The 25,751-nt window shown below is 45.8% G+C and overlaps 11 non-coding genes across 11 annotated transcripts; all 11 read left to right on the top strand.

Moving 5' to 3' along the window:
- Positions 1-1,776: 1,776 nt before the first annotated feature.
- Positions 1,777-1,967, top strand: LOC130316348 (U2 spliceosomal RNA). The gene has a single exon (XR_008863689.1). It is a non-coding gene; the product is annotated as a U2 spliceosomal RNA (small nuclear RNA).
- Positions 1,968-4,053: 2,086 nt separating this feature from the next.
- LOC130316406 (U2 spliceosomal RNA) lies at positions 4,054-4,244 on the top strand. The gene has a single exon (XR_008863742.1). It is a non-coding gene; the product is annotated as a U2 spliceosomal RNA (small nuclear RNA).
- Positions 4,245-6,329: 2,085 nt separating this feature from the next.
- On the top strand, positions 6,330-6,520 carry LOC130316347 (U2 spliceosomal RNA). The gene has a single exon (XR_008863688.1). It is a non-coding gene; the product is annotated as a U2 spliceosomal RNA (small nuclear RNA).
- A 2,087-nt stretch (positions 6,521-8,607) lies between these two features.
- On the top strand, positions 8,608-8,798 carry LOC130316404 (U2 spliceosomal RNA). The gene has a single exon (XR_008863740.1). It is a non-coding gene; the product is annotated as a U2 spliceosomal RNA (small nuclear RNA).
- A 2,088-nt stretch (positions 8,799-10,886) lies between these two features.
- LOC130316346 (U2 spliceosomal RNA) lies at positions 10,887-11,077 on the top strand. The gene has a single exon (XR_008863687.1). It is a non-coding gene; the product is annotated as a U2 spliceosomal RNA (small nuclear RNA).
- Positions 11,078-13,166: 2,089 nt separating this feature from the next.
- Positions 13,167-13,357, top strand: LOC130316345 (U2 spliceosomal RNA). Its single transcript, XR_008863686.1, has one exon. It is a non-coding gene; the product is annotated as a U2 spliceosomal RNA (small nuclear RNA).
- A 2,085-nt stretch (positions 13,358-15,442) lies between these two features.
- LOC130316343 (U2 spliceosomal RNA) lies at positions 15,443-15,633 on the top strand. Its single transcript, XR_008863685.1, has one exon. It is a non-coding gene; the product is annotated as a U2 spliceosomal RNA (small nuclear RNA).
- Positions 15,634-17,731: 2,098 nt separating this feature from the next.
- Positions 17,732-17,922, top strand: LOC130316342 (U2 spliceosomal RNA). The gene has a single exon (XR_008863684.1). It is a non-coding gene; the product is annotated as a U2 spliceosomal RNA (small nuclear RNA).
- A 2,101-nt stretch (positions 17,923-20,023) lies between these two features.
- On the top strand, positions 20,024-20,214 carry LOC130316341 (U2 spliceosomal RNA). Its single transcript, XR_008863683.1, has one exon. It is a non-coding gene; the product is annotated as a U2 spliceosomal RNA (small nuclear RNA).
- Positions 20,215-22,304: 2,090 nt separating this feature from the next.
- On the top strand, positions 22,305-22,495 carry LOC130316340 (U2 spliceosomal RNA). Its single transcript, XR_008863682.1, has one exon. It is a non-coding gene; the product is annotated as a U2 spliceosomal RNA (small nuclear RNA).
- A 2,083-nt stretch (positions 22,496-24,578) lies between these two features.
- On the top strand, positions 24,579-24,769 carry LOC130316339 (U2 spliceosomal RNA). Its single transcript, XR_008863681.1, has one exon. It is a non-coding gene; the product is annotated as a U2 spliceosomal RNA (small nuclear RNA).
- Positions 24,770-25,751: the final 982 nt, after the last annotated feature.

The following is a 25,751-nucleotide window of genomic DNA, read 5'->3' as shown; positions in this document are numbered from 1 at the left end:
AGATTAATGCTTATGAAGAAATATAAAATCTCATCCCTTCCCCAATATCGCGCCACACCCCTACCCCTTAATTCCCTGGTTGAACTTGATGGACATATGTCTTTTTTCGACCGTACTAACTATGTAACTATGTAACATAACATGGGGGGGGGGTCTCCTGGCTGTTCACACAGGTGTGTCATTGCTGTACATTGACCATGCATTGCTTCTGTGGTATTGCAAAGGCAAAGACAAATGCTTCCAGCCATCCATTGCACTAATGGATTGGTCATCAGCTGGCTGTCTATGTCCCGCATCAATATAGACCAAAGTACAGAGGGTTAGGCTATGCTATTGTGCACCTACCTGATGCATCAGAAGGTGCGAGGCCCTTGCTAAATTCTGTGCACAGACTTTGAGATCTATGCTTTAGACTGTATCTAAACCTGCTCCAACATGGACTGACATTCTGGCCTACTTTCAGCCGATGCGACTTGTCTGTCGCTGAACAGTCGCTTTTTATGTATTCAGCACCTATGTATAATGTTGTAAAAATGCTCTAGAAGCTAAAGTCGCAGAAATGTCACACATATTTGGCCTGCAACTTTCTGTGCGACAAATTCAGACAGGAAAAATCAGTATAAATCCTTAGAAAATTATCCCCCAGTGTCTCCATCTGCTGGCGGTATTGAATAAGCATTGCTGCACTGATGGGGTATGCATTAGACGAAAAAAAAGAAGAAAAAGAAGAATAATACGCCCAGAAAAGAGGCGAAAAGGAGAAAAACGTAAAAAAACGTGAAAAAAAAGTAAGAGGAAGAGAAGGGAAAAAAAAGGTGGAAATGGGTTTAAAAGTGATTTCGGCGGAGAAATATATATATATATATATATATATATATATATATATATATATATATATATATATGCGCACACACACACATAGATATAAACGTATTCTCCGTTGAGATATTGCAGCCGCTGCTGTGTCCAGGCCCAGGAGCCTTAGCACTGTGCTGTGATGTCACTCAATACCACTGACATCACTAGGTGTAAACAACATCTCTCCTTTGCTGTGTATGTGACTATGGAGCTGTTTGGTGATGTCGTCTATTACGGCCTTCATAGAAGCAACAGGAGATTGTTGCATCCATCTTGAACCCTCAGAACTACAGTGCTATGATGTCACTCACTTCCACAGGCCTTGCAGAGTGTAAACAACAACAACCCAGCTTTGTTGTTTATGTAACCATAGGGATTTGTGATGTCACCTAGAACCTTCACAGCAGCGACAGCTTTATGAGGAGCATCAGCACTGCTCTGCCTGAGCAGAACCATCACCGCCATAGGTTGTCAAATAACCCGGATTTAACCCACACAGGTAAGTCCAATGGGGTGCAGGCATGTCCTCTATGCTTACAGCTTCCCGTGGGTGTTGGTTTGATACCGTTTGGGGACAGCCAAGGAGGCATCTGCAGGCAACAAAGGTAGGTGTGTGCTTGTGTGTGTGTTTCCTATGCAGATCCTAAGCCCAGTGTCACATGCAAGTAGGAGGAGTAAGAAGGGTTCCTGGCAAATCCGGGTTATGGATTGCATTTAAAAAGGCCCCGTGGGAGTGCAATGGGCCCCTGTCTTGCTGCTTAGCAATAATGGTATGGGTTTAGGTTCTGCTGTGTGTACTGGTGGTTGACTGCCCCCCAGCCCAGAGTGTGCATGGAAAATTGTCTGGCAGCCTCCCTGACAGCAAGCAGTGATAGTGCCCATGAAGGGGACCTTGTTGGGCCCGCCCCTTTCACGGTTATCGCTTCTCGGCCTTTTGGCTAAGATCAAGTGTAGTATCTGTTCTTATCAGTTTAATATCTGATACGTCCCCTATCTGGGGACCATATATTAAATGGATTTTTGAGAACGGGGGCCGATTTCGAAGCTTGCTTCCGTCGCCCTATGCATTGACCCGATATGGCAGTATCTTCGGGTACAGTGCACCACCCCCTTACAGGGTTAAAAAGAAAGATTCCTACTTTCATTGCTACCTGCTTGCTGGCTAGCCAGCTAGCCAGCCCTGTGGGCCTTGCTGCTGCTGCAGCCAAAAAACAAAAGGTGGTGCTGCTGCTGCTTCTGCTGCTTCTGCTTCTGCTTGTGTCTGGCCCCTGTTGGAGCGTCCAGGCACAGGACTTCTGCTGCTGCTGACTAAATGGCCTCCTTAATTGGATCATTTGAGTAGCCAGCACACCTGTGCAGGTAGGGCATGACATGATAGGCAGCTGCCTTGATAGCGGGTGGGTGCTGAATGTTCCTAATTGACAAAATAAGATTAATGCTTATGAAGAAATATAAAATCTCATCCCTTCCCCAATATCGCGCCACACCCCTACCCCTTAATTCCCTGGTTGAACTTGATGGACATATGTCTTTTTTCGACCGTACTAACTATGTAACTATGTAACATAACATGGGGGGGGGGGGGTCTCCTGGCTGTTCACACAGGTGTGTCATTGCTGTACATTGACCATGCATTGCTTCTGTGGTATTGCAAAGGCAAAGACAAATGCTTCCAGCCATCCATTGCACTAATGGATTGGTCATCAGCTGGCTGTCTATGTCCCGCATCAATATAGACCAAAGTACAGAGGGTTAGGCTATGCTATTGTGCACCTACCTGATGCATCAGAAGGTGCGAGGCCCTTGCTAAATTCTGTGCACAGACTTTGAGATCTATGCTTTAGACTGTATCTAAACCTGCTCCAACATGGACTGACATTCTGGCCTACTTTCAGCCGATGCGACTTGTCTGTCGCTGAACAGTCGCTTTTTATGTATTCAGCACCTATGTATAATGTTGTAAAAATGCTCTAGAAGCTAAAGTCGCAGAAATGTCACACATATTTGGCCTGCAACTTTCTGTGCGACAAATTCAGACAGGAAAAATCAGTATAAATCCTTAGAAAATTATCCCCCAGTGTCTCCATCTGCTGGCGGTATTGAATAAGCATTGCTGCACTGATGGGGTATGCATTAGACGAAAAAAAAGAAGAAAAAGAAGAATAATACGCCCAGAAAAGAGGCGAAAAGGAGAAAAACGTAAAAAAACGTGAAAAAAAAGTAAGAGGAAGAGAAGGGAAAAAAAGGTGGAAATGGGTTTAAAAGTGATTTCGGCGGAGAAATATATATATATATATATATATATATATATATATATATATATGCGCACACACACACATAGATATAAACGTATTCTCCGTTGAGATATTGCAGCCGCTGCTGTGTCCAGGCCCAGGAGCCTTAGCACTGTGCTGTGATGTCACTCAATACCACTGACATCACTAGGTGTAAACAACATCTCTCCTTTGCTGTGTATGTGACTATGGAGCTGTTTGGTGATGTCGTCTATTATGGCCTTCATAGAAGCAACAGGAGATTGTTGCATCCATCTTGAACCCTCAGAACTACAGTGCTATGATGTCACTCACTTCCACAGGCCTTGCAGAGTGTAAACAACAACAACCCAGCTTTGTTGTGTATGTAACCATAGGGATTTGTGATGTCACCTAGAACCTTCACAGCAGCGACAGCTTTATGAGGAGCATCAGCACTGCTCTGCCTGAGCAGAACCATCACCGCCATAGGTTGTCAAATAACCCGGATTTAACCCACACAGGTAAGTCCAATGGGGTGCAGGCATGTCCTCTATGCTTACAGCTTCCCGTGGGTGTTGGTTTGATACCGTTTGGGGACAGCCAAGGAGGCATCTGCAGGCAACAAAGGTAGGTGTGTGCTTGTGTGTGTGTTTCCTATGCAGATCCTAAGCCCAGTGTCACATGCAAGTAGGAGGAGTAAGAAGGGTTCCTGGCAAATCCGGGTTATGGATTGCATTTAAAAAGGCCCCGTGGGAGTGCAATGGGCCCCTGTCTTGCTGCTTAGCAATAATGGTATGGGTTTAGGTTCTGCTGTGTGTACTGGTGGTTGACTGCCCCCCAGCCCAGAGTGTGCATGGAAAATTGTCTGGCAGCCTCCCTGACAGCAAGCAGTGATAGTGCCCATGAAGGGGACCTTGTTGGGCCCGCCCCTTTCACGGTTATCGCTTCTCGGCCTCTTGGCTAAGATCAAGTGTAGTATCTGTTCTTATCAGTTTAATATCTGATACGTCCCCTATCTGGGGACCATATATTAAATGGATTTTTGAGAACGGGGGCCGATTTCGAAGCTTGCTTCCGTCGCCCTATGCATTGACCCGATATGGCAGTATCTTCGGGTACAGTGCACCACCCCCTTACAGGGTTAAAAAGAAAGATTCCTACTTTCATTGCTACCTGCTTGCTGGCTAGCCAGCTAGCCAGCCCTGTGGGCCTTGCTGCTGCTGCAGCCAAAAAACAAAAGGTGGTGCTGCTGCTGCTTCTGCTGCTTCTGCTTCTGCTTGTGTCTGGCCCCTGTTGGAGCGTCCAGGCACAGGACTTCTGCTGCTGCTGACTAAATGGCCTCCTTAATTGGATCATTTGAGTAGCCAGCACACCTGTGCAGGTAGGGCATGACATGATAGGCAGCTGCCTTGATAGCGGGTGGGTGCTGAATGTTCCTAATTGACAAAATAAGATTAATGCTTATGAAGAAATATAAAATCTCATCCCTTCCCCAATATCGCGCCACACCCCTACCCCTTAATTCCCTGGTTGAACTTGATGGACATATGTCTTTTTTCGACCGTACTAACTATGTAACTATGTAACATAACATGGGGGGGGGGTCTCCTGGCTGTTCACACAGGTGTGTCATTGCTGTACATTGACCATGCATTGCTTCTGTGGTATTGCAAAGGCAAAGACAAATGCTTCCAGCCATCCATTGCACTAATGGATTGGTCATCAGCTGGCTGTCTATGTCCCGCATCAATATAGACCAAAGTACAGAGGGTTAGGCTATGCTATTGTGCACCTACCTGATGCATCAGAAGGTGCGAGGCCCTTGCTAAATTCTGTGCACAGACTTTGAGATCTATGCTTTAGACTGTATCTAAACCTGCTCCAACATGGACTGACATTCTGGCCTACTTTCAGCCGATGCGACTTGTCTGTCGCTGAACAGTCGCTTTTTATGTATTCAGCACCTATGTATAATGTTGTAAAAATGCTCTAGAAGCTAAAGTCGCAGAAATGTCACACATATTTGGCCTGCAACTTTCTGTGCGACAAATTCAGACAGGAAAAATCAGTATAAATCCTTAGAAAATTATCCCCCAGTGTCTCCATCTGCTGGCGGTATTGAATAAGCATTGCTGCACTGATGGGGTATGCATTAGACGAAAAAAAAGAAGAAAAAGAAGAATAATACGCCCAGAAAAGAGGCGAAAAGGAGAAAAACGTAAAAAAACGTGAAAAAAAAGTAAGAGGAAGAGAAGGGAAAAAAAGGTGGAAATGGGTTTAAAAGTGATTTCGGCGGAGAAATATATATATATATATATATATATATATATATATATATATATATGCGCACACACACACATAGATATAAACGTATTCTCCGTTGAGATATTGCAGCCGCTGCTGTGTCCAGGCCCAGGAGCCTTAGCACTGTGCTGTGATGTCACTCAATACCACTGACATCACTAGGTGTAAACAACATCTCTCCTTTGCTGTGTATGTGACTATGGAGCTGTTTGGTGATGTCGTCTATTACGGCCTTCATAGAAGCAACAGGAGATTGTTGCATCCATCTTGAACCCTCAGAACTACAGTGCTATGATGTCACTCACTTCCACAGGCCTTGCAGAGTGTAAACAACAACAACCCAGCTTTGTTGTGTATGTAACCATAGGGATTTGTGATGTCACCTAGAACCTTCACAGCAGCGACAGCTTTATGAGGAGCATCAGCACTGCTCTGCCTGAGCAGAACCATCACCGCCATAGGTTGTCAAATAACCCGGATTTAACCCACACAGGTAAGTCCAATGGGGTGCAGGCATGTCCTCTATGCTTACAGCTTCCCGTGGGTGTTGGTTTGATACCGTTTGGGGACAGCCAAGGAGGCATCTGCAGGCAACAAAGGTAGGTGTGTGCTTGTGTGTGTGTTTCCTATGCAGATCCTAAGCCCAGTGTCACATGCAAGTAGGAGGAGTAAGAAGGGTTCCTGGCAAATCCGGGTTATGGATTGCATTTAAAAAGGCCCCGTGGGAGTGCAATGGGCCCCTGTCTTGCTGCTTAGCAATAATGGTATGGGTTTAGGTTCTGCTGTGTGTACTGGTGGTTGACTGCCCCCCAGCCCAGAGTGTGCATGGAAAATTGTCTGGCAGCCTCCCTGACAGCAAGCAGTGATAGTGCCCATGAAGGGGACCTTGTTGGGCCCGCCCCTTTCACGGTTATCGCTTCTCGGCCTTTTGGCTAAGATCAAGTGTAGTATCTGTTCTTATCAGTTTAATATCTGATACGTCCCCTATCTGGGGACCATATATTAAATGGATTTTTGAGAACGGGGGCCGATTTCGAAGCTTGCTTCCGTCGCCCTATGCATTGACCCGATATGGCAGTATCTTCGGGTACAGTGCACCACCCCCTTACAGGGTTAAAAAGAAAGATTCCTACTTTCATTGCTACCTGCTTGCTGGCTAGCCAGCTAGCCAGCCCTGTGGGCCTTGCTGCTGCTGCAGCCAAAAAACAAAAGGTGGTGCTGCTGCTGCTTCTGCTGCTTCTGCTTCTGCTTGTGTCTGGCCCCTGTTGGAGCGTCCAGGCACAGGACTTCTGCTGCTGCTGACTAAATGGCCTCCTTAATTGGATCATTTGAGTAGCCAGCACACCTGTGCAGGTAGGGCATGACATGATAGGCAGCTGCCTTGATAGCGGGTGGGTGCTGAATGTTCCTAATTGACAAAATAAGATTAATGCTTATGAAGAAATATAAAATCTCATCCCTTCCCCAATATCGCGCCACACCCCTACCCCTTAATTCCCTGGTTGAACTTGATGGACATATGTCTTTTTTCGACCGTACTAACTATGTAACTATGTAACATAACATGGGGGGGGTCTCCTGGCTGTTCACACAGGTGTGTCATTGCTGTACATTGACCATGCATTGCTTCTGTGGTATTGCAAAGGCAAAGACAAATGCTTCCAGCCATCCATTGCACTAATGGATTGGTCATCAGCTGGCTGTCTATGTCCCGCATCAATATAGACCAAAGTACAGAGGGTTAGGCTATGCTATTGTGCACCTACCTGATGCATCAGAAGGTGCGAGGCCCTTGCTAAATTCTGTGCACAGACTTTGAGATCTATACTTTAGACTGTATCTAAACCTGCTCCAACATGGACTGACATTCTGGCCTACTTTCAGCCGATGCGACTTGTCTGTCGCTGAACAGTCGCTTTTTATGTATTCAGCACCTATGTATAATGTTGTAAAAATGCTCTAGAAGCTAAAGTCGCAGAAATGTCACACATATTTGGCCTGCAACTTTCTGTGCGACAAATTCAGACAGGAAAAATCAGTATAAATCCTTAGAAAATTATCCCCCAGTGTCTCCATCTGCTGGCGGTATTGAATAAGCATTGCTGCACTGATGGGGTATGCATTAGACGAAAAAAAAGAAGAAAAAGAAGAATAATACGCCCAGAAAAGAGGCGAAAAGGAGAAAAACGTAAAAAAACGTGAAAAAAAAGTAAGAGGAAGAGAAGGGAAAAAAAGGTGGAAATGGGTTTAAAAGTGATTTCGGCGGAGAAATATATATATATATATATATATATATATATATATATATATATATATACGCGCACACACACACATATATATAAACGTATTCTCCGTTGAGATATTGCAGCCGCTGCTGTGTCCAGGCCCAGGAGCCTTAGCACTGTGCTGTGATGTCACTCAATACCACTGACATCACTAGGTGTAAACAACATCTCTCCTTTGCTGTGTATGTGACTATGGAGCTGTTTGGTGATGTCGTCTATTATGGCCTTCATAGAAGCAACAGGAGATTGTTGCATCCATCTAGAACCCTCAGAACTACAGTGCTATGATGTCACTCACTTCCACAGGCCTTGCAGAGTGTAAACAACAACAACCCAGCTTTGTTGTGTATGTAACCATAGGGATTTGTGATGTCACCTAGAACCTTCACAGCAGCGACAGCTTTATGAGGAGCATCAGCACTGCTCTGCCTGAGCAGAACCATCACCGCCATAGGTTGTCAAATAACCCGGATTTAACCCACACAGGTAAGTCCAATGGGGTGCAGGCATGTCCTCTATGCTTACAGCTTCCCGTGGGTGTTGGTTTGATACCGTTTGGGGACAGCCAAGGAGGCATCTGCAGGCAACAAAGGTAGGTGTGTGCTTGTGTGTGTGTTTCCTATGCAGATCCTAAGCCCAGTGTCACATGCAAGTAGGAGGAGTAAGAAGGGTTCCTGGCAAATCCGGGTTATGGATTGCATTTAAAAAGGCCCCGTGGGAGTGCAATGGGCCCCTGTCTTGCTGCTTAGCAATAATGGTATGGGTTTAGGTTCTGCTGTGTGTACTGGTGGTTGACTGCCCCCCAGCCCAGAGTGTGCATGGAAAATTGTCTGGCAGCCTCCCTGACAGCAAGCAGTGATAGTGCCCATGAAGGGGACCTTGTTGGGCCCGCCCCTTTCACGGTTATCGCTTCTCGGCCTTTTGGCTAAGATCAAGTGTAGTATCTGTTCTTATCAGTTTAATATCTGATACGTCCCCTATCTGGGGACCATATATTAAATGGATTTTTGAGAACGGGGGCCGATTTCGAAGCTTGCTTCCGTCGCCCTATGCATTGACCTGATATGGCAGTATCTTCGGGTACAGTGCACCACCCCCTTACAGGGTTAAAAAGAAAGATTCCTACTTTCATTGCTACCTGCTTGCTGGCTAGCCAGCTAGCCAGCCCTGTGGGCCTTGCTGCTGCTGCTGCAGCCAAAAAACAAAAGGTGGTGCTGCTGCTGCTTCTGCTGCTTCTGCTTCTGCTTGTGTCTGGCCGCTGTTGGAGCGTCCAGGCACAGGACTTCTGCTGCTGCTGACTAAATGGCCTCCTTAATTGGATCATTTGAGTAGCCAGCACACCTGTGCAGGTAGGGCATGACATGATAGGCAGCTGCCTTGATAGCGGGTGGGTGCTGAATGTTCCTAATTGACAAAATAAGATTAATGCTTATGAAGAAATATAAAATCTCATCCCTTCCCCAATATCGCGCCACACCCCTACCCCTTAATTCCCTGGTTGAACTTGATGGACATATGTCTTTTTTCGACCGTACTAACTATGTAACTATGTAACATAACATGGGGGGGGTCTCCTGGCTGTTCACACAGGTGTGTCATTGCTGTACATTGACCATGCATTGCTTCTGTGGTATTGCAAAGGCAAAGACAAATGCTTCCAGCCATCCATTGCACTAATGGATTGGTCATCAGCTGGCTGTCTATGTCCCGCATCAATATAGACCAAAGTACAGAGGGTTAGGCTATGCTATTGTGCACCTACCTGATGCATCAGAAGGTGCGAGGCCCTTGCTAAATTCTGTGCACAGACTTTGAGATCTATACTTTAGACTGTATCTAAACCTGCTCCAACATGGACTGACATTCTGGCCTACTTTCAGCCGATGCGACTTGTCTGTCGCTGAACAGTCGCTTTTTATGTATTCAGCACCTATGTATAATGTTGTAAAAATGCTCTAGAAGCTAAAGTCGCAGAAATGTCACACATATTTGGCCTGCAACTTTCTGTGCGACAAATTCAGACAGGAAAAATCAGTATAAATCCTTAGAAAATTATCCCCCAGTGTCTCCATCTGCTGGCGGTATTGAATAAGCATTGCTGCACTGATGGGGTATGCATTAGACGAAAAAAAAGAAGAAAAAGAAGAATAATACGCCCAGAAAAGAGGCGAAAAGGAGAAAAACGTAAAAAAACGTGAAAAAAAAGTAAGAGGAAGAGAAGGGAAAAAAAGGTGGAAATGGGTTTAAAAGTGATTTCGGCGGAGAAATATATATATATATATATATATATATATATATATATATATATATATGCGCACACACACACATAGATATAAACGTATTCTCCGTTGAGATATTGCAGCCGCTGCTGTGTCCAGGCCCAGGAGCCTTAGCACTGTGCTGTGATGTCACTCAATACCACTGACATCACTAGGTGTAAACAACATCTCTCCTTTGCTGTGTATGTGACTATGGAGCTGTTTGGTGATGTCGTCTATTATGGCCTTCATAGAAGCAACAGGAGATTGTTGCATCCATCTAGAACCCTCAGAACTACAGTGCTATGATGTCACTCACTTCCACAGGCCTTGCAGAGTGTAAACAACAACAACCCAGCTTTGTTGTGTATGTAACCATAGGGATTTGTGATGTCACCTAGAACCTTCACAGCAGCGACAGCTTTATGAGGAGCATCAGCACTGCTCTGCCTGAGCAGAACCATCACCGCCATAGGTTGTCAAATAACCCGGATTTAACCCACACAGGTAAGTCCAATGGGGTGCAGGCATGTCCTCTATGCTTACAGCTTCCCGTGGGTGTTGGTTTGATACCGTTTGGGGACAGCCAAGGAGGCATCTGCAGGCAACAAAGGTAGGTGTGTGCTTGTGTGTGTGTTTCCTATGCAGATCCTAAGCCCAGTGTCACATGCAAGTAGGAGGAGTAAGAAGGGTTCCTGGCAAATCCGGGTTATGGATTGCATTTAAAAAGGCCCCGTGGGAGTGCAATGGGCCCCTGTCTTGCTGCTTAGCAATAATGGTATGGGTTTAGGTTCTGCTGTGTGTACTGGTGGTTGACTGCCCCCCAGCCCAGAGTGTGCATGGAAAATTGTCTGGCAGCCTCCCTGACAGCAAGCAGTGATAGTGCCCATGAAGGGGACCTTGTTGGGCCCGCCCCTTTCACGGTTATCGCTTCTCGGCCTTTTGGCTAAGATCAAGTGTAGTATCTGTTCTTATCAGTTTAATATCTGATACGTCCCCTATCTGGGGACCATATATTAAATGGATTTTTGAGAACGGGGGCCGATTTCGAAGCTTGCTTCCGTCGCCCTATGCATTGACCCGATATGGCAGTATCTTCGGGTACAGTGCACCACCCCCTTACAGGGTTAAAAAGAAAGATTCCTACTTTCATTGCTACCTGCTTGCTGGCTAGCCAGCTAGCCAGCCCTGTGGGCCTTGCTGCTGCTGCTGCAGCCAAAAAACAAAAGGTGGTGCTGCTGCTGCTTCTGCTGCTTCTGCTTCTGCTTGTGTCTGGCCGCTGTTGGAGCGTCCAGGCACAGGACTTCTGCTGCTGCTGACTAAATGGCCTCCTTAATTGGATCATTTGAGTAGCCAGCACACCTGTGCAGATAGGGCATGACATGATAGGCAGCTGCCTTGATAGCGGGTGGGTGCTGAATGTTCCTAATTGACAAAATAAGATTAATGCTTATGAAGAAATATAAAATCTCATCCCTTCCCCAATATCGCGCCACACCCCTACCCCTTAATTCCCTGGTTGAACTTGATGGACATATGTCTTTTTTCGACCGTACTAACTATGTAACTATGTAACATAACATGGGGGGGGTCTCCTGGCTGTTCACACAGGTGTGTCATTGCTGTACATTGACCATGCATTGCTTCTGTGGTATTGCAAAGGCAAAGACAAATGCTTCCAGCCATCCATTGCACTAATGGATTGGTCATCAGCTGGCTGTCTATGTCCCGCATCAATATAGACCAAAGTACAGAGGGTTAGGCTATGCTATTGTGCACCTACCTGATGCATCAGAAGGTGCGAGGCCCTTGCTAAATTCTGTGCACAGACTTTGAGATCTATACTTTAGACTGTATCTAAACCTGCTCCAACATGGACTGACATTCTGGCCTACTTTCAGCCGATGCGACTTGTCTGTCGCTGAACAGTCGCTTTTAATGTATTCAGCACCTATGTATAATGTTGTAAAAATGCTCTAGAAGCTAAAGTCGCAGAAATGTCACACATATTTGGCCTGCAACTTTCTGTGCGACAAATTCAGACAGGAAAAATCAGTATAAATCCTTAGAAAATTATCCCCCAGTGTCTCCATCTGCTGGCGGTATTGAATAAGCATTGCTGCACTGATGGGGTATGCATTAGACGAAAAAAAAGAAGAAAAAGAAGAATAATACGCCCAGAAAAGAGGCGAAAAGGAGAAAAACGTAAAAAAACGTGAAAAAAAAGTAAGAGGAAGAGAAGGGAAAAAAAGGTGGAAATGGGTTTAAAAGTGATTTCGGCGGAGAATATATATATATATATATATATATATATATATATATATATATATATACGCGCACACACACACATATATATAAACGTATTCTCCGTTGAGATATTGCAGCCGCTGCTGTGTCCAGGCCCAGGAGCCTTAGCACTGTGCTGTGATGTCACTCAATACCACTGACATCACTAGGTGTAAACAACATCTCTCCTTTGCTGTGTATGTGACTATGGAGCTGTTTGGTGATGTCGTCTATTATGGCCTTCATAGAAGCAACAGGAGATTGTTGCATCCATCTAGAACCCTCAGAACTACAGTGCTATGATGTCACTCACTTCCACAGGCCTTGCAGAGTGTAAACAACAACAACCCAGCTTTGTTGTGTATGTAACCATAGGGATTTGTGATGTCACCTAGAACCTTCACAGCAGCGACAGCTTTATGAGGAGCATCAGCACTGCTCTGCCTGAGCAGAACCATCACCGCCATAGGTTGTCAAATAACCCGGATTTAACCCACACAGGTAAGTCCAATGGGGTGCAGGCATGTCCTCTATGCTTACAGCTTCCCGTGGGTGTTGGTTTGATACCGTTTGGGGACAGCCAAGGAGGCATCTGCAGGCAACAAAGGTAGGTGTGTGCTTGTGTGTGTGTTTCCTATGCAGATCCTAAGCCCAGTGTCACATGCAAGTAGGAGGAGTAAGAAGGGTTCCTGGCAAATCCGGGTTATGGATTGCATTTAAAAAGGCCCCGTGGGAGTGCAATGGGCCCCTGTCTTGCTGCTTAGCAATAATGGTATGGGTTTAGGTTCTGCTGTGTGTACTGGTGGTTGACTGCCCCCCAGCCCAGAGTGTGCATGGAAAATTGTCTGGCAGCCTCCCTGACAGCAAGCAGTGATAGTGCCCATGAAGGGGACCTTGTTGGGCCCGCCCCTTTCACGGTTATCGCTTCTCGGCCTTTTGGCTAAGATCAAGTGTAGTATCTGTTCTTATCAGTTTAATATCTGATACGTCCCCTATCTGGGGACCATATATTAAATGGATTTTTGAGAACGGGGGCCGATTTCGAAGCTTGCTTCCGTCGCCCTATGCATTGACCCGATATGGCAGTATCTTCGGGTACAGTGCACCACCCCCTTACAGGGTTAAAAAGAAAGATTCCTACTTTCATTGCTACCTGCTTGCTGGCTAGCCAGCTAGCCAGCCCTGTGGGCCTTGCTGCTGCTGCTGCAGCCAAAAAACAAAAGGTGGTGCTGCTGCTGCTTCTGCTGCTTCTGCTTCTGCTTGTGTCTGGCCGCTGTTGGAGCGTCCAGGCACAGGACTTCTGCTGCTGCTGACTAAATGGCCTCCTTAATTGGATCATTTGAGTAGCCAGCACACCTGTGCAGGTAGGGCATGACATGATAGGCAGCTGCCTTGATAGCGGGTGGGTGCTGAATGTTCCTAATTGACAAAATAAGATTAATGCTTATGAAGAAATATAAAATCTCATCCCTTCCCCAATATCGCGCCACACCCCTACCCCTTAATTCCCTGGTTGAACTTGATGGACATATGTCTTTTTTCGACCGTACTAACTATGTAACTATGTAACATAACATGGGGGGGGTCTCCTGGCTGTTCACACAGGTGTGTCATTGCTGTACATTGACCATGCATTGCTTCTGTGGTATTGCAAAGGCAAAGACAAATGCTTCCAGCCATCCATTGCACTAATGGATTGGTCATCAGCTGGCTGTCTATGTCCCGCATCAATATAGACCAAAGTACAGAGGGTTAGGCTATGCTATTGTGCACCTACCTGATGCATCAGAAGGTGCGAGGCCCTTGCTAAATTCTGTGCACAGACTTTGAGATCTATACTTTAGACTGTATCTAAACCTGCTCCAACATGGACTGACATTCTGGCCTACTTTCAGCCGATGCGACTTGTCTGTCGCTGAACAGTCGCTTTTTTATGTATTCAGCACCTATGTATAATGTTGTAAAAATGCTCTAGAAGCTAAAGTCGCAGAAATGTCACACATATTTGGCCTGCAACTTTCTGTGCGACAAATTCAGACAGGAAAAATCAGTATAAATCCTTAGAAAATTATCCCCCAGTGTCTCCATCTGCTGGCGGTATTGAATAAGCATTGCTGCACTGATGGGGTATGCATTAGACGAAAAAAAAGAAGAAAAAGAAGAATAATACGCCCAGAAAAGAGGCGAAAAGGAGAAAAACGTAAAAAAACGTGAAAAAAAAGTAAGAGGAAGAGAAGGGAAAAAAAGGTGGAAATGGGTTTAAAAGTGATTTCGGCGGAGAAATATATATATATATATATATATATATATATATATATATATACGCGCACACACACACATATATATAAACGTATTCTCCGTTGAGATATTGCAGCCGCTGCTGTGTCCAGGCCCAGGAGCCTTAGCACTGTGCTGTGATGTCACTCAATACCACTGACATCACTAGGTGTAAACAACATCTCTCCTTTGCTGTGTATGTGACTATGGAGCTGTTTGGTGATGTCGTCTATTATGGCCTTCATAGAAGCAACAGGAGATTGTTGCATCCATCTAGAACCCTCAGAACTACAGTGCTATGATGTCACTCACTTCCACAGGCCTTGCAGAGTGTAAACAACAACAACCCAGCTTTGTTGTGTATGTAACCATAGGGATTTGTGATGTCACCTAGAACCTTCACAGCAGCGACAGCTTTATGAGGAGCATCAGCACTGCTCTGCCTGAGCAGAACCATCACCGCCATAGGTTGTCAAATAACCCGGATTTAACCCACACAGGTAAGTCCAATGGGGTGCAGGCATGTCCTCTATGCTTACAGCTTCCCGTGGGTGTTGGTTTGATACCGTTTGGGGACAGCCAAGGAGGCATCTGCAGGCAACAAAGGTAGGTGTGTGCTTGTGTGTGTGTTTCCTATGCAGATCCTAAGCCCAGTGTCACATGCAAGTAGGAGGAGTAAGAAGGGTTCCTGGCAAATCCGGGTTATGGATTGCATTTAAAAAGGCCCCGTGGGAGTGCAATGGGCCCCTGTCTTGCTGCTTAGCAATAATGGTATGGGTTTAGGTTCTGCTGTGTGTACTGGTGGTTGACTGCCCCCCAGCCCAGAGTGTGCATGGAAAATTGTCTGGCAGCCTCCCTGACAGCAAGCAGTGATAGTGCCCATGAAGGGGACCTTGTTGGGCCCGCCCCTTTCACGGTTATCGCTTCTCGGCCTTTTGGCTAAGATCAAGTGTAGTATCTGTTCTTATCAGTTTAATATCTGATACGTCCCCTATCTGGGGACCATATATTAAATGGATTTTTGAGAACGGGGGCCGATTTCGAAGCTTGCTTCCGTCGCCCTATGCATTGACCCGATATGGCAGTATCTTCGGGTACAGTGCACCACCCCCTTACAGGGTTAAAAAGAAAGATTCCTACTTTCATTGCTACCTGCTTGCTGGCTAGCCAGCTAGCCAGCCCTGTGGGCCTTGCTGCTGCTGCTGCAGCCAAAAAACAAAAGGTGGTGCTGCTGCTGCTTCTGCTGCTGCTTCTGCTGCTTCTGCTTCTGCTTGTGTCTGGCCGCTGTTGGAGCGTCCAGGCACAGGACTTCTGCTGCTGCTGACTAAATGGCCTCCTTAATTGGATCATTTGAGTAGCCAGCACACCTGTGCAGGTAGGGCATGACATGATAGGCAGCTGCCTTGATAGCGGGTGGGTGCTGAATGTTCCTAATTGACAAAATAAGATTAATGCTTATGAAGAAATATAAAATCTCATCCCTTCCCCAATATCGCGCCACACCCCTACCCCTTAATTCCCTGGTTGAACTTGATGGACATATGTCTTTTTTCGACCGTACTAACTATGTAACTATGTAACATAACATGGGGGGGGTCTCCTGGCTGTTCACACAGGTGTGTCATTGCTGTACATTGACCATGCATTGCTTCTGTGGTATTGCAAAGGCAAAGACAAATGCTTCCAGCCATCCATTGCACTAATGGATTGGTCATCAGCTGGCTGTCTATGTCCCGCATCAATATAGACCAAAGTACAGAGGGTTAGGCTATGCTATTGTGCACCTACCTGATGCATCAGAAGGTGCGAGGCCCTTGCTAAATTCTGTGCACAGACTTTGAGATCTATACTTTAGACTGTATCTAAACCTGCTCCAACATGGACTGACATTCTGGCCTACTTTCAGCCGATGCGACTTGTCTGTCGCTGAACAGTCGCTTTTTATGTATTCAGCACCTATGTATAATGTTGTAAAAATGCTCTAGAAGCTAAAGTCGCAGAAATGTCACACATATTTGGCCTGCAACTTTCTGTGCGACAAATTCAGACAGGAAAAATCAGTATAAATCCTTAGAAAATTATCCCCCAGTGTCTCCATCTGCTGGCGGTATTGAATAAGCATTGCTGCACTGATGGGGTATGCATTAGACGAAAAAAAAGAAGAAAAAGAAGAATAATACGCCCAGAAAAGAGGCGAAAAGGAGAAAAACGTAAAAAAATGTGAAAAAAAAGTAAGAGGAAGAGAAGGGAAAAAAAGGTGGAAATGGGTTTAAAAGTGATTTCGGCGGAGAAATATATATATATATATATATATATATATATATATATATATATACGCGCACACACACACATATATATAAACGTATTCTCCGTTGAGATATTGCAGCCGCTGCTGTGTCCAGGCCCAGGAGCCTTAGCACTGTGCTGTGATGTCACTCAATACCACTGACATCACTAGGTGTAAACAACATCTCTCCTTTGCTGTGTATGTGACTATGGAGCTGTTTGGTGATGTCGTCTATTATGGCCTTCATAGAAGCAACAGGAGATTGTTGCATCCATCTAGAACCCTCAGAACTACAGTGCTATGATGTCACTCACTTCCACAGGCCTTGCAGAGTGTAAACAACAACAACCCAGCTTTGTTGTGTATGTAACCATAGGGATTTGTGATGTCACCTAGAACCTTCACAGCAGCGACAGCTTTATGAGGAGCATCAGCACTGCTCTGCCTGAGCAGAACCATCACCGCCATAGGTTGTCAAATAACCCGGATTTAACCCACACAGGTAAGTCCAATGGGGTGCAGGCATGTCCTCTATGCTTACAGCTTCCCGTGGGTGTTGGTTTGATACCGTTTGGGGACAGCCAAGGAGGCATCTGCAGGCAACAAAGGTAGGTGTGTGCTTGTGTGTGTGTTTCCTATGCAGATCCTAAGCCCAGTGTCACATGCAAGTAGGAGGAGTAAGAAGGGTTCCTGGCAAATCCGGGTTATGGATTGCATTTAAAAAGGCCCCGTGGGAGTGCAATGGGCCCCTGTCTTGCTGCTTAGCAATAATGGTATGGGTTTAGGTTCTGCTGTGTGTACTGGTGGTTGACTGCCCCCCAGCCCAGAGTGTGCATGGAAAATTGTCTGGCAGCCTCCCTGACAGCAAGCAGTGATAGTGCCCATGAAGGGGACCTTGTTGGGCCAGCCCCTTTCACGGTTATCGCTTCTCGGCCTTTTGGCTAAGATCAAGTGTAGTATCTGTTCTTATCAGTTTAATATCTGATACGTCCCCTATCTGGGGACCATATATTAAATGGATTTTTGAGAACGGGGGCCGATTTCGAAGCTTGCTTCCGTCGCCCTATGCATTGACCCGATATGGCAGTATCTTCGGGTACAGTGCACCACCCCCTTACAGGGTTAAAAAGAAAGATTCCTACTTTCATTGCTACCTGCTTGCTGGCTAGCCAGCTAGCCAGCCCTGTGGGCCTTGCTGCTGCTGCTGCAGCCAAAAAACAAAAGGTGGTGCTGCTGCTGCTTCTGCTGCTTCTGCTGCTTCTGCTTCTGCTTGTGTCTGGCCGCTGTTGGAGCGTCCAGGCACAGGACTTCTGCTGCTGCTGACTAAATGGCCTCCTTAATTGGATCATTTGAGTAGCCAGCACACCTGTGCAGGTAGGGCATGACATGATAGGCAGCTGCCTTGATAGCGGGTGGGTGCTGAATGTTCCTAATTGACAAAATAAGATTAATGCTTATGAAGAAATATAAAATCTCATCCCTTCCCCAATATCGCGCCACACCCCTACCCCTTAATTCCCTGGTTGAACTTGATGGACATATGTCTTTTTTCGACCGTACTAACTATGTAACTATGTAACATAACATGGGGGGGGTCTCCTGGCTGTTCACACAGGTGTGTCATTGCTGTACATTGACCATGCATTGCTTCTGTGGTATTGCAAAGGCAAAGACAAATGCTTCCAGCCATCCATTGCACTAATGGATTGGTCATCAGCTGGCTGTCTATGTCCCGCATCAATATAGACCAAAGTACAGAGGGTTAGGCTATGCTATTGTGCACCTACCTGATGCATCAGAAGGTGCGAGGCCCTTGCTAAATTCTGTGCACAGACTTTGAGATCTATACTTTAGACTGTATCTAAACCTGCTCCAACATGGACTGACATTCTGGCCTACTTTCAGCCGATGCGACTTGTCTGTCGCTGAACAGTCGCTTTTTATGTATTCAGCACCTATGTATAATGTTGTAAAAATGCTCTAGAAGCTAAAGTCGCAGAAATGTCACACATATTTGGCCTGCAACTTTCTGTGCGACAAATTCAGACAGGAAAAATCAGTATAAATCCTTAGAAAATTATCCCCCAGTGTCTCCATCTGCTGGCGGTATTGAATAAGCATTGCTGCACTGATGGGGTATGCATTAGACGAAAAAAAAGAAGAAAAAGAAGAATAATACGCCCAGAAAAGAGGCGAAAAGGAGAAAAACGTAAAAAAACGTGAAAAAAAAGTAAGAGGAAGAGAAGGGAAAAAAAGGTGGAAATGGGTTTAAAAGTGATTTCGGCGGAGAAATATATATATATATATATATATATATATATATATATATATATATATATACGCGCACACACACACATATATATAAACGTATTCTCCGTTGAGATATTGCAGCCGCTGCTGTGTCCAGGCCCAGGAGCCTTAGCACTGTGCTGTGATGTCACTCAATACCACTGACATCACTAGGTGTAAACAACATCTCTCCTTTGCTGTGTATGTGACTATGGAGCTGTTTGGTGATGTCGTCTATTATGGCCTTCATAGAAGCAACAGGAGATTGTTGCATCCATCTAGAACCCTCAGAACTACAGTGCTATGATGTCACTCACTTCCACAGGCCTTGCAGAGTGTAAACAACAACAACCCAGCTTTGTTGTGTATGTAACCATAGGGATTTGTGATGTCACCTAGAACCTTCACAGCAGCGACAGCTTTATGAGGAGCATCAGCACTGCTCTGCCTGAGCAGAACCATCACCGCCATAGGTTGTCAAATAACCCGGATTTAACCCACACAGGTAAGTCCAATGGGGTGCAGGCATGTCCTCTATGCTTACAGCTTCCCGTGGGTGTTGGTTTGATACCGTTTGGGGACAGCCAAGGAGGCATCTGCAGGCAACAAAGGTAGGTGTGTGCTTGTGTGTGTGTTTCCTATGCAGATCCTAAGCCCAGTGTCACATGCAAGTAGGAGGAGTAAGAAGGGTTCCTGGCAAATCCGGGTTATGGATTGCATTTAAAAAGGCCCCGTGGGAGTGCAATGGGCCCCTGTCTTGCTGCTTAGCAATAATGGTATGGGTTTAGGTTCTGCTGTGTGTACTGGTGGTTGACTGCCCCCCAGCCCAGAGTGTGCATGGAAAATTGTCTGGCAGCCTCCCTGACAGCAAGCAGTGATAGTGCCCATGAAGGGGACCTTGTTGGGCCCGCCCCTTTCACGGTTATCGCTTCTCGGCCTTTTGGCTAAGATCAAGTGTAGTATCTGTTCTTATCAGTTTAATATCTGATACGTCCCCTATCTGGGGACCATATATTAAATGGATTTTTGAGAACGGGGGCCGATTTCGAAGCTTGCTTCCGTCGCCCTATGCATTGACCCGATATGGCAGTATCTTCGGGTACAGTGCACCACCCCCTTACAGGGTTAAAAAGAAAGATTCCTACTTTCATTGCTACCTGCTTGCTGGCTAGCCAGCTAGCCAGCCCTGTGGGCCTTGCTGCTGCTGCTGCAGCCAAAAAACAAAAGGTGGTGCTGCTGCTGCTTCTGCTGCTTCTGCTTCTGCTTGTGTCTGGCCGCTGTTGGAGCGTCCAGGCACAGGACTTCTGCTGCTGCTGACTAAATGGCCTCCTTAATTGGATCATTTGAGTAGCCAGCACACCTGTGCAGGTAGGGCATGACATGATAGGCAGCTGCCTTGATAGCGGGTGGGTGCTGAATGTTCCTAATTGACAAAATAAGATTAATGCTTATGAAGAAATATAAAATCTCATCCCTTCCCCAATATCGCGCCACACCCCTACCCCTTAATTCCCTAGTTGAACTTGATGGACATATGTCTTTTTTCGACCGTACTAACTATGTAACTATGTAACATAACATGGGGGGGGTCTCCTGGCTGTTCACACAGGTGTGTCATTGCTGTACATTGACCATGCATTGCTTCTGTGGTATTGCAAAGGCAAAGACAAATGCTTCCAGCCATCCATTGCACTAATGGATTGGTCATCAGCTGGCTGTCTATGTCCCGCATCAATATAGACCAAAGTACAGAGGGTTAGGCTATGCTATTGTGCACCTACCTGATGCATCAGAAGGTGCGAGGCCCTTGCTAAATTCTGTGCACAGACTTTGAGATCTATACTTTAGACTGTATCTAAACCTGCTCCAACATGGACTGACATTCTGGCCTACTTTCAGCCGATGCGACTTGTCTGTCGCTGAACAGTCGCTTTTTATGTATTCAGCACCTATGTATAATGTTGTAAAAATGCTCTAGAAGCTAAAGTCGCAGAAATGTCACACATATTTGGCCTGCAACTTTCTGTGCGACAAATTCAGACAGGAAAAATCAGTATAAATCCTTAGAAAATTATCCCCCAGTGTCTCCATCTGCTGGCGGTATTGAATAAGCATTGCTGCACTGATGGGGTATGCATTAGACGAAAAAAAAGAAGAAAAAGAAGAATAATACGCCCAGAAAAGAGGCGAAAAGGAGAAAAACGTAAAAAAACGTGAAAAAAAAGTAAGAGGAAGAGAAGGGAAAAAAAGGTGGAAATGGGTTTAAAAGTGATTTCGGCGGAGAAATATATATATATATATATATATATATATATATATATATATATATATACGCGCACACACACACATATATATAAACGTATTCTCCGTTGAGATATTGCAGCCGCTGCTGTGTCCAGGCCCAGGAGCCTTAGCACTGTGCTGTGATGTCACTCAATACCACTGACATCACTAGGTGTAAACAACATCTCTCCTTTGCTGTGTATGTGACTATGGAGCTGTTTGGTGATGTCGTCTATTATGGCCTTCATAGAAGCAACAGGAGATTGTTGCATCCATCTAGAACCCTCAGAACTACAGTGCTATGATGTCACTCACTTCCACAGGCCTTGCAGAGTGTAAACAACAACAACCCAGCTTTGTTGTGTATGTAACCATAGGGATTTGTGATGTCACCTAGAACCTTCACAGCAGCGACAGCTTTATGAGGAGCATCAGCACTGCTCTGCCTGAGCAGAACCATCACCGCCATAGGTTGTCAAATAACCCGGATTTAACCCACACAGGTAAGTCCAATGGGGTGCAGGCATGTCCTCTATGCTTACAGCTTCCCGTGGGTGTTGGTTTGATACCGTTTGGGGACAGCCAAGGAGGCATCTGCAGGCAACAAAGGTAGGTGTGTGCTTGTGTGTGTGTTTCCTATGCAGATCCTAAGCCCAGTGTCACATGCAAGTAGGAGGAGTAAGAAGGGTTCCTGGCAAATCCGGGTTATGGATTGCATTTAAAAAGGCCCCGTGGGAGTGCAATGGGCCCCTGTCTTGCTGCTTAGCAATAATGGTATGGGTTTAGGTTCTGCTGTGTGTACTGGTGGTTGACTGCCCCCCAGCCCAGAGTGTGCATGGAAAATTGTCTGGCAGCCTCCCTGACAGCAAGCAGTGATAGTGCCCATGAAGGGGACCTTGTTGGGCCCGCCCCTTTCACGGTTATCGCTTCTCGGCCTTTTGGCTAAGATCAAGTGTAGTATCTGTTCTTATCAGTTTAATATCTGATACGTCCCCTATCTGGGGACCATATATTAAATGGATTTTTGAGAACGGGGGCCGATTTCGAAGCTTGCTTCCGTCGCCCTATGCATTGACCCGATATGGCAGTATCTTCGGGTACAGTGCACCACCCCCTTACAGGGTTAAAAAGAAAGATTCCTACTTTCATTGCTACCTGCTTGCTGGCTAGCCAGCTAGCCAGCCCTGTGGGCCTTGCTGCTGCTGCTGCAGCCAAAAAACAAAAGGTGGTGCTGCTGCTGCTTCTGCTGCTTCTGCTTCTGCTTGTGTCTGGCCGCTGTTGGAGCGTCAAGGCACAGGACTTCTGCTGCTGCTGACTAAATGGCCTCCTTAATTGGATCATTTGAGTAGCCAGCACACCTGTGCAGGTAGGGCATGACATGATAGGCAGCTGCCTTGATAGCGGGTGGGTGCTGAATGTTCCTAATTGACAAAATAAGATTAATGCTTATGAAGAAATATAAAATCTCATCCCTTCCCCAATATCGCGCCACACCCCTACCCCTTAATTCCCTGGTTGAACTTGATGGACATATGTCTTTTTTCGACCGTACTAACTATGTAACTATGTAACATAACATGGGGGGGGTCTCCTGGCTGTTCACACAGGTGTGTCATTGCTGTACATTGACCATGCATTGCTTCTGTGGTATTGCAAAGGCAAAGACAAATGCTTCCAGCCATCCATTGCACTAATGGATTGGTCATCAGCTGGCTGTCTATGTCCCGCATCAATATAGACCAAAGTACAGAGGGTTAGGCTATGCTATTGTGCACCTACCTGATGCATCAGAAGGTGCGAGGCCCTTGCTAAATTCTGTGCACAGACTTTGAGATCTATACTTTAGACTGTATCTAAACCTGCTCCAATATGGACTGACATTCTGGCCTACTTTCAGCCGATGCGACTTGTCTGTCGCTGAACAGTCGCTTTTTATGTATTCAGCACCTATGTATAATGTTGTAAAAATGCTCTAGAAGCTAAAGTCGCAGAAATGTCACACATATTTGGCCTGCAACTTTCTGTGCGACAAATTCAGACAGGAAAAATCAGTATAAATCCTTAGAAAATTATCCCCCAGTGTCTCCATCTGCTGGCGGTATTGAATAAGCATTGCTGCACTGATGGGGTATGCATTAGACGAAAAAAAAAGAAGAAAAAGAAGAATAATACGCCCAGAAAAGAGGCGAAAAGGAGAAAAACGTAAAAAAACGTGAAAAAAAAGTAAGAGGAAGAGAAGGGAAAAAAAGGTGGAAATGGGTTTAAAAGTGATTTCGGCGGAGAAATATATATATATATATATATATATATATATATATATATACGCGCACACACACACATATATATAAACGTATTCTCCGTTGAGATATTGCAGCCGCTGCTGTGTCCAGGCCCAGGAGCCTTAGCACTGTGCTGTGATGTCACTCAATACCACTGACATCACTAGGTGTAAACAACATCTCTCCTTTGCTGTGTATGTGACTATGGAGCTGTTTGGTGATGTCGTCTATTACGGCCTTCATAGAAGCAACAGGAGATTGTTGCATCCATCTAGAACCCTCAGAACTACAGTGCTATGATGTCACTCACTTCCACAGGCCTTGCAGAGTGTAAACAACAACAACCCAGCTTTGTTGTGTATGTAACCATAGGGATTTGTGATGTCACCTAGAACCTTCACAGCAGCGACAGCTTTATGAGGAGCATCAGCACTGCTCTGCCTGAGCAGAACCATCACCGCCATAGGTTGTCAAATAACCCGGATTTAACCCACACAGGTAAGTCCAATGGGGTGCAGGCATGTCCTCTATGCTTACAGCTTCCCGTGGGTGTTGGTTTGATACCGTTTGGGGACAGCCAAGGAGGCATCTGCAGGCAACAAAGGTAGGTGTGTGCTTGTGTGTGTGTTTCCTATGCAGATCCTAAGCCCAGTGTCACATGCAAGTAGGAGGAGTAAGAAGGGTTCCTGGCAAATCCGGGTTATGGATTGCATTTAAAAAGGCCCCGTGGGAGTGCAATGGGCCCCTGTCTTGCTGCTTAGCAATAATGGTATGGGTTTAGGTTCTGCTGTGTGTACTGGTGGTTGACTGCCCCCCAGCCCAGAGTGTGCATGGAAAATTGTCTGGCAGCCTCCCTGACAGCAAGCAGTGATAGTGCCCATGAAGGGGACCTTGTTGGGCCCGCCCCTTTCACGGTTATCGCTTCTCGGCCTTTTGGCTAAGATCAAGTGTAGTATCTGTTCTTATCAGTTTAATATCTGATACGTCCCCTATCTGGGGACCATATATTAAATGGATTTTTGAGAACGGGGGCCGATTTCGAAGCTTGCTTCCGTCGCCCTATGCATTGACCCGATATGGCAGTATCTTCGGGTACAGTGCACCACCCCCTTACAGGGTTAAAAAGAAAGATTCCTACTTTCATTGCTACCTGCTTGCTGGCTAGCCAGCTAGCCAGCCCTGTGGGCCTTGCTGCTGCTGCTGCAGCCAAAAAACAAAAGGTGGTGCTGCTTCTGCTGCTTCTGCTGCTTCTGCTTCTGCTTGTGTCTGGCCGCTGTTGGAGCGTCCAGGCACAGGACTTCTGCTGCTGCTGACTAAATGGCCTCCTTAATTGGATCATTTGAGTAGCCAGCACACCTGTGCAGGTAGGGCATGACATGATAGGCAGCTGCCTTGATAGCGGGTGGGTGCTGAATGTTCCTAATTGACAAAATAAGATTAATGCTTATGAAGAAATATAAAATCTCATCCCTTCCCCAATATCGCGCCACACCCCTACCCCTTAATTCCCTGGTTGAACTTGATGGACATATGTCTTTTTTCGACCGTACTAACTATGTAACTATGTAACATAACATGGGGGGGGTCTCCTGGCTGTTCACACAGGTGTGTCATTGCTGTACATTGACCATGCATTGCTTCTGTGGTATTGCAAAGGCAAAGACAAATGCTTCCAGCCATCCATTGCACTAATGGATTGGTCATCAGCTGGCTGTCTATGTCCCGCATCAATATAGACCAAAGTACAGAGGGTTAGGCTATGCTATTGTGCACCTACCTGATGCATCAGAAGGTGCGAGGCCCTTGCTAAATTCTGTGCACAGACTTTGAGATCTATACTTTAGACTGTATCTAAACCTGCTCCAACATGGACTGACATTCTGGCCTACTTTCAGCCGATGCGACTTGTCTGTCGCTGAACAGTCGCTTTTTATGTATTCAGCACCTATGTATAATGTTGTAAAAATGCTCTAGAAGCTAAAGTCGCAGAAATGTCACACATATTTGGCCTGCAACTTTCTGTGCGACAAATTCAGACAGGAAAAATCAGTATAAATCCTTAGAAAATTATCCCCCAGTGTCTCCATCTG

The sequence above is a fragment of the Hyla sarda genome, unplaced genomic scaffold, assembly GCF_029499605.1.
Source record: "Hyla sarda isolate aHylSar1 unplaced genomic scaffold, aHylSar1.hap1 scaffold_193, whole genome shotgun sequence".
In the NCBI taxonomy this organism is placed as follows: Eukaryota; Metazoa; Chordata; class Amphibia; order Anura; family Hylidae; genus Hyla; species Hyla sarda.
The sequence above is the reverse complement of the archived record's forward strand: the minus strand, read 5'-3'. Positions and strand labels throughout refer to the sequence as shown.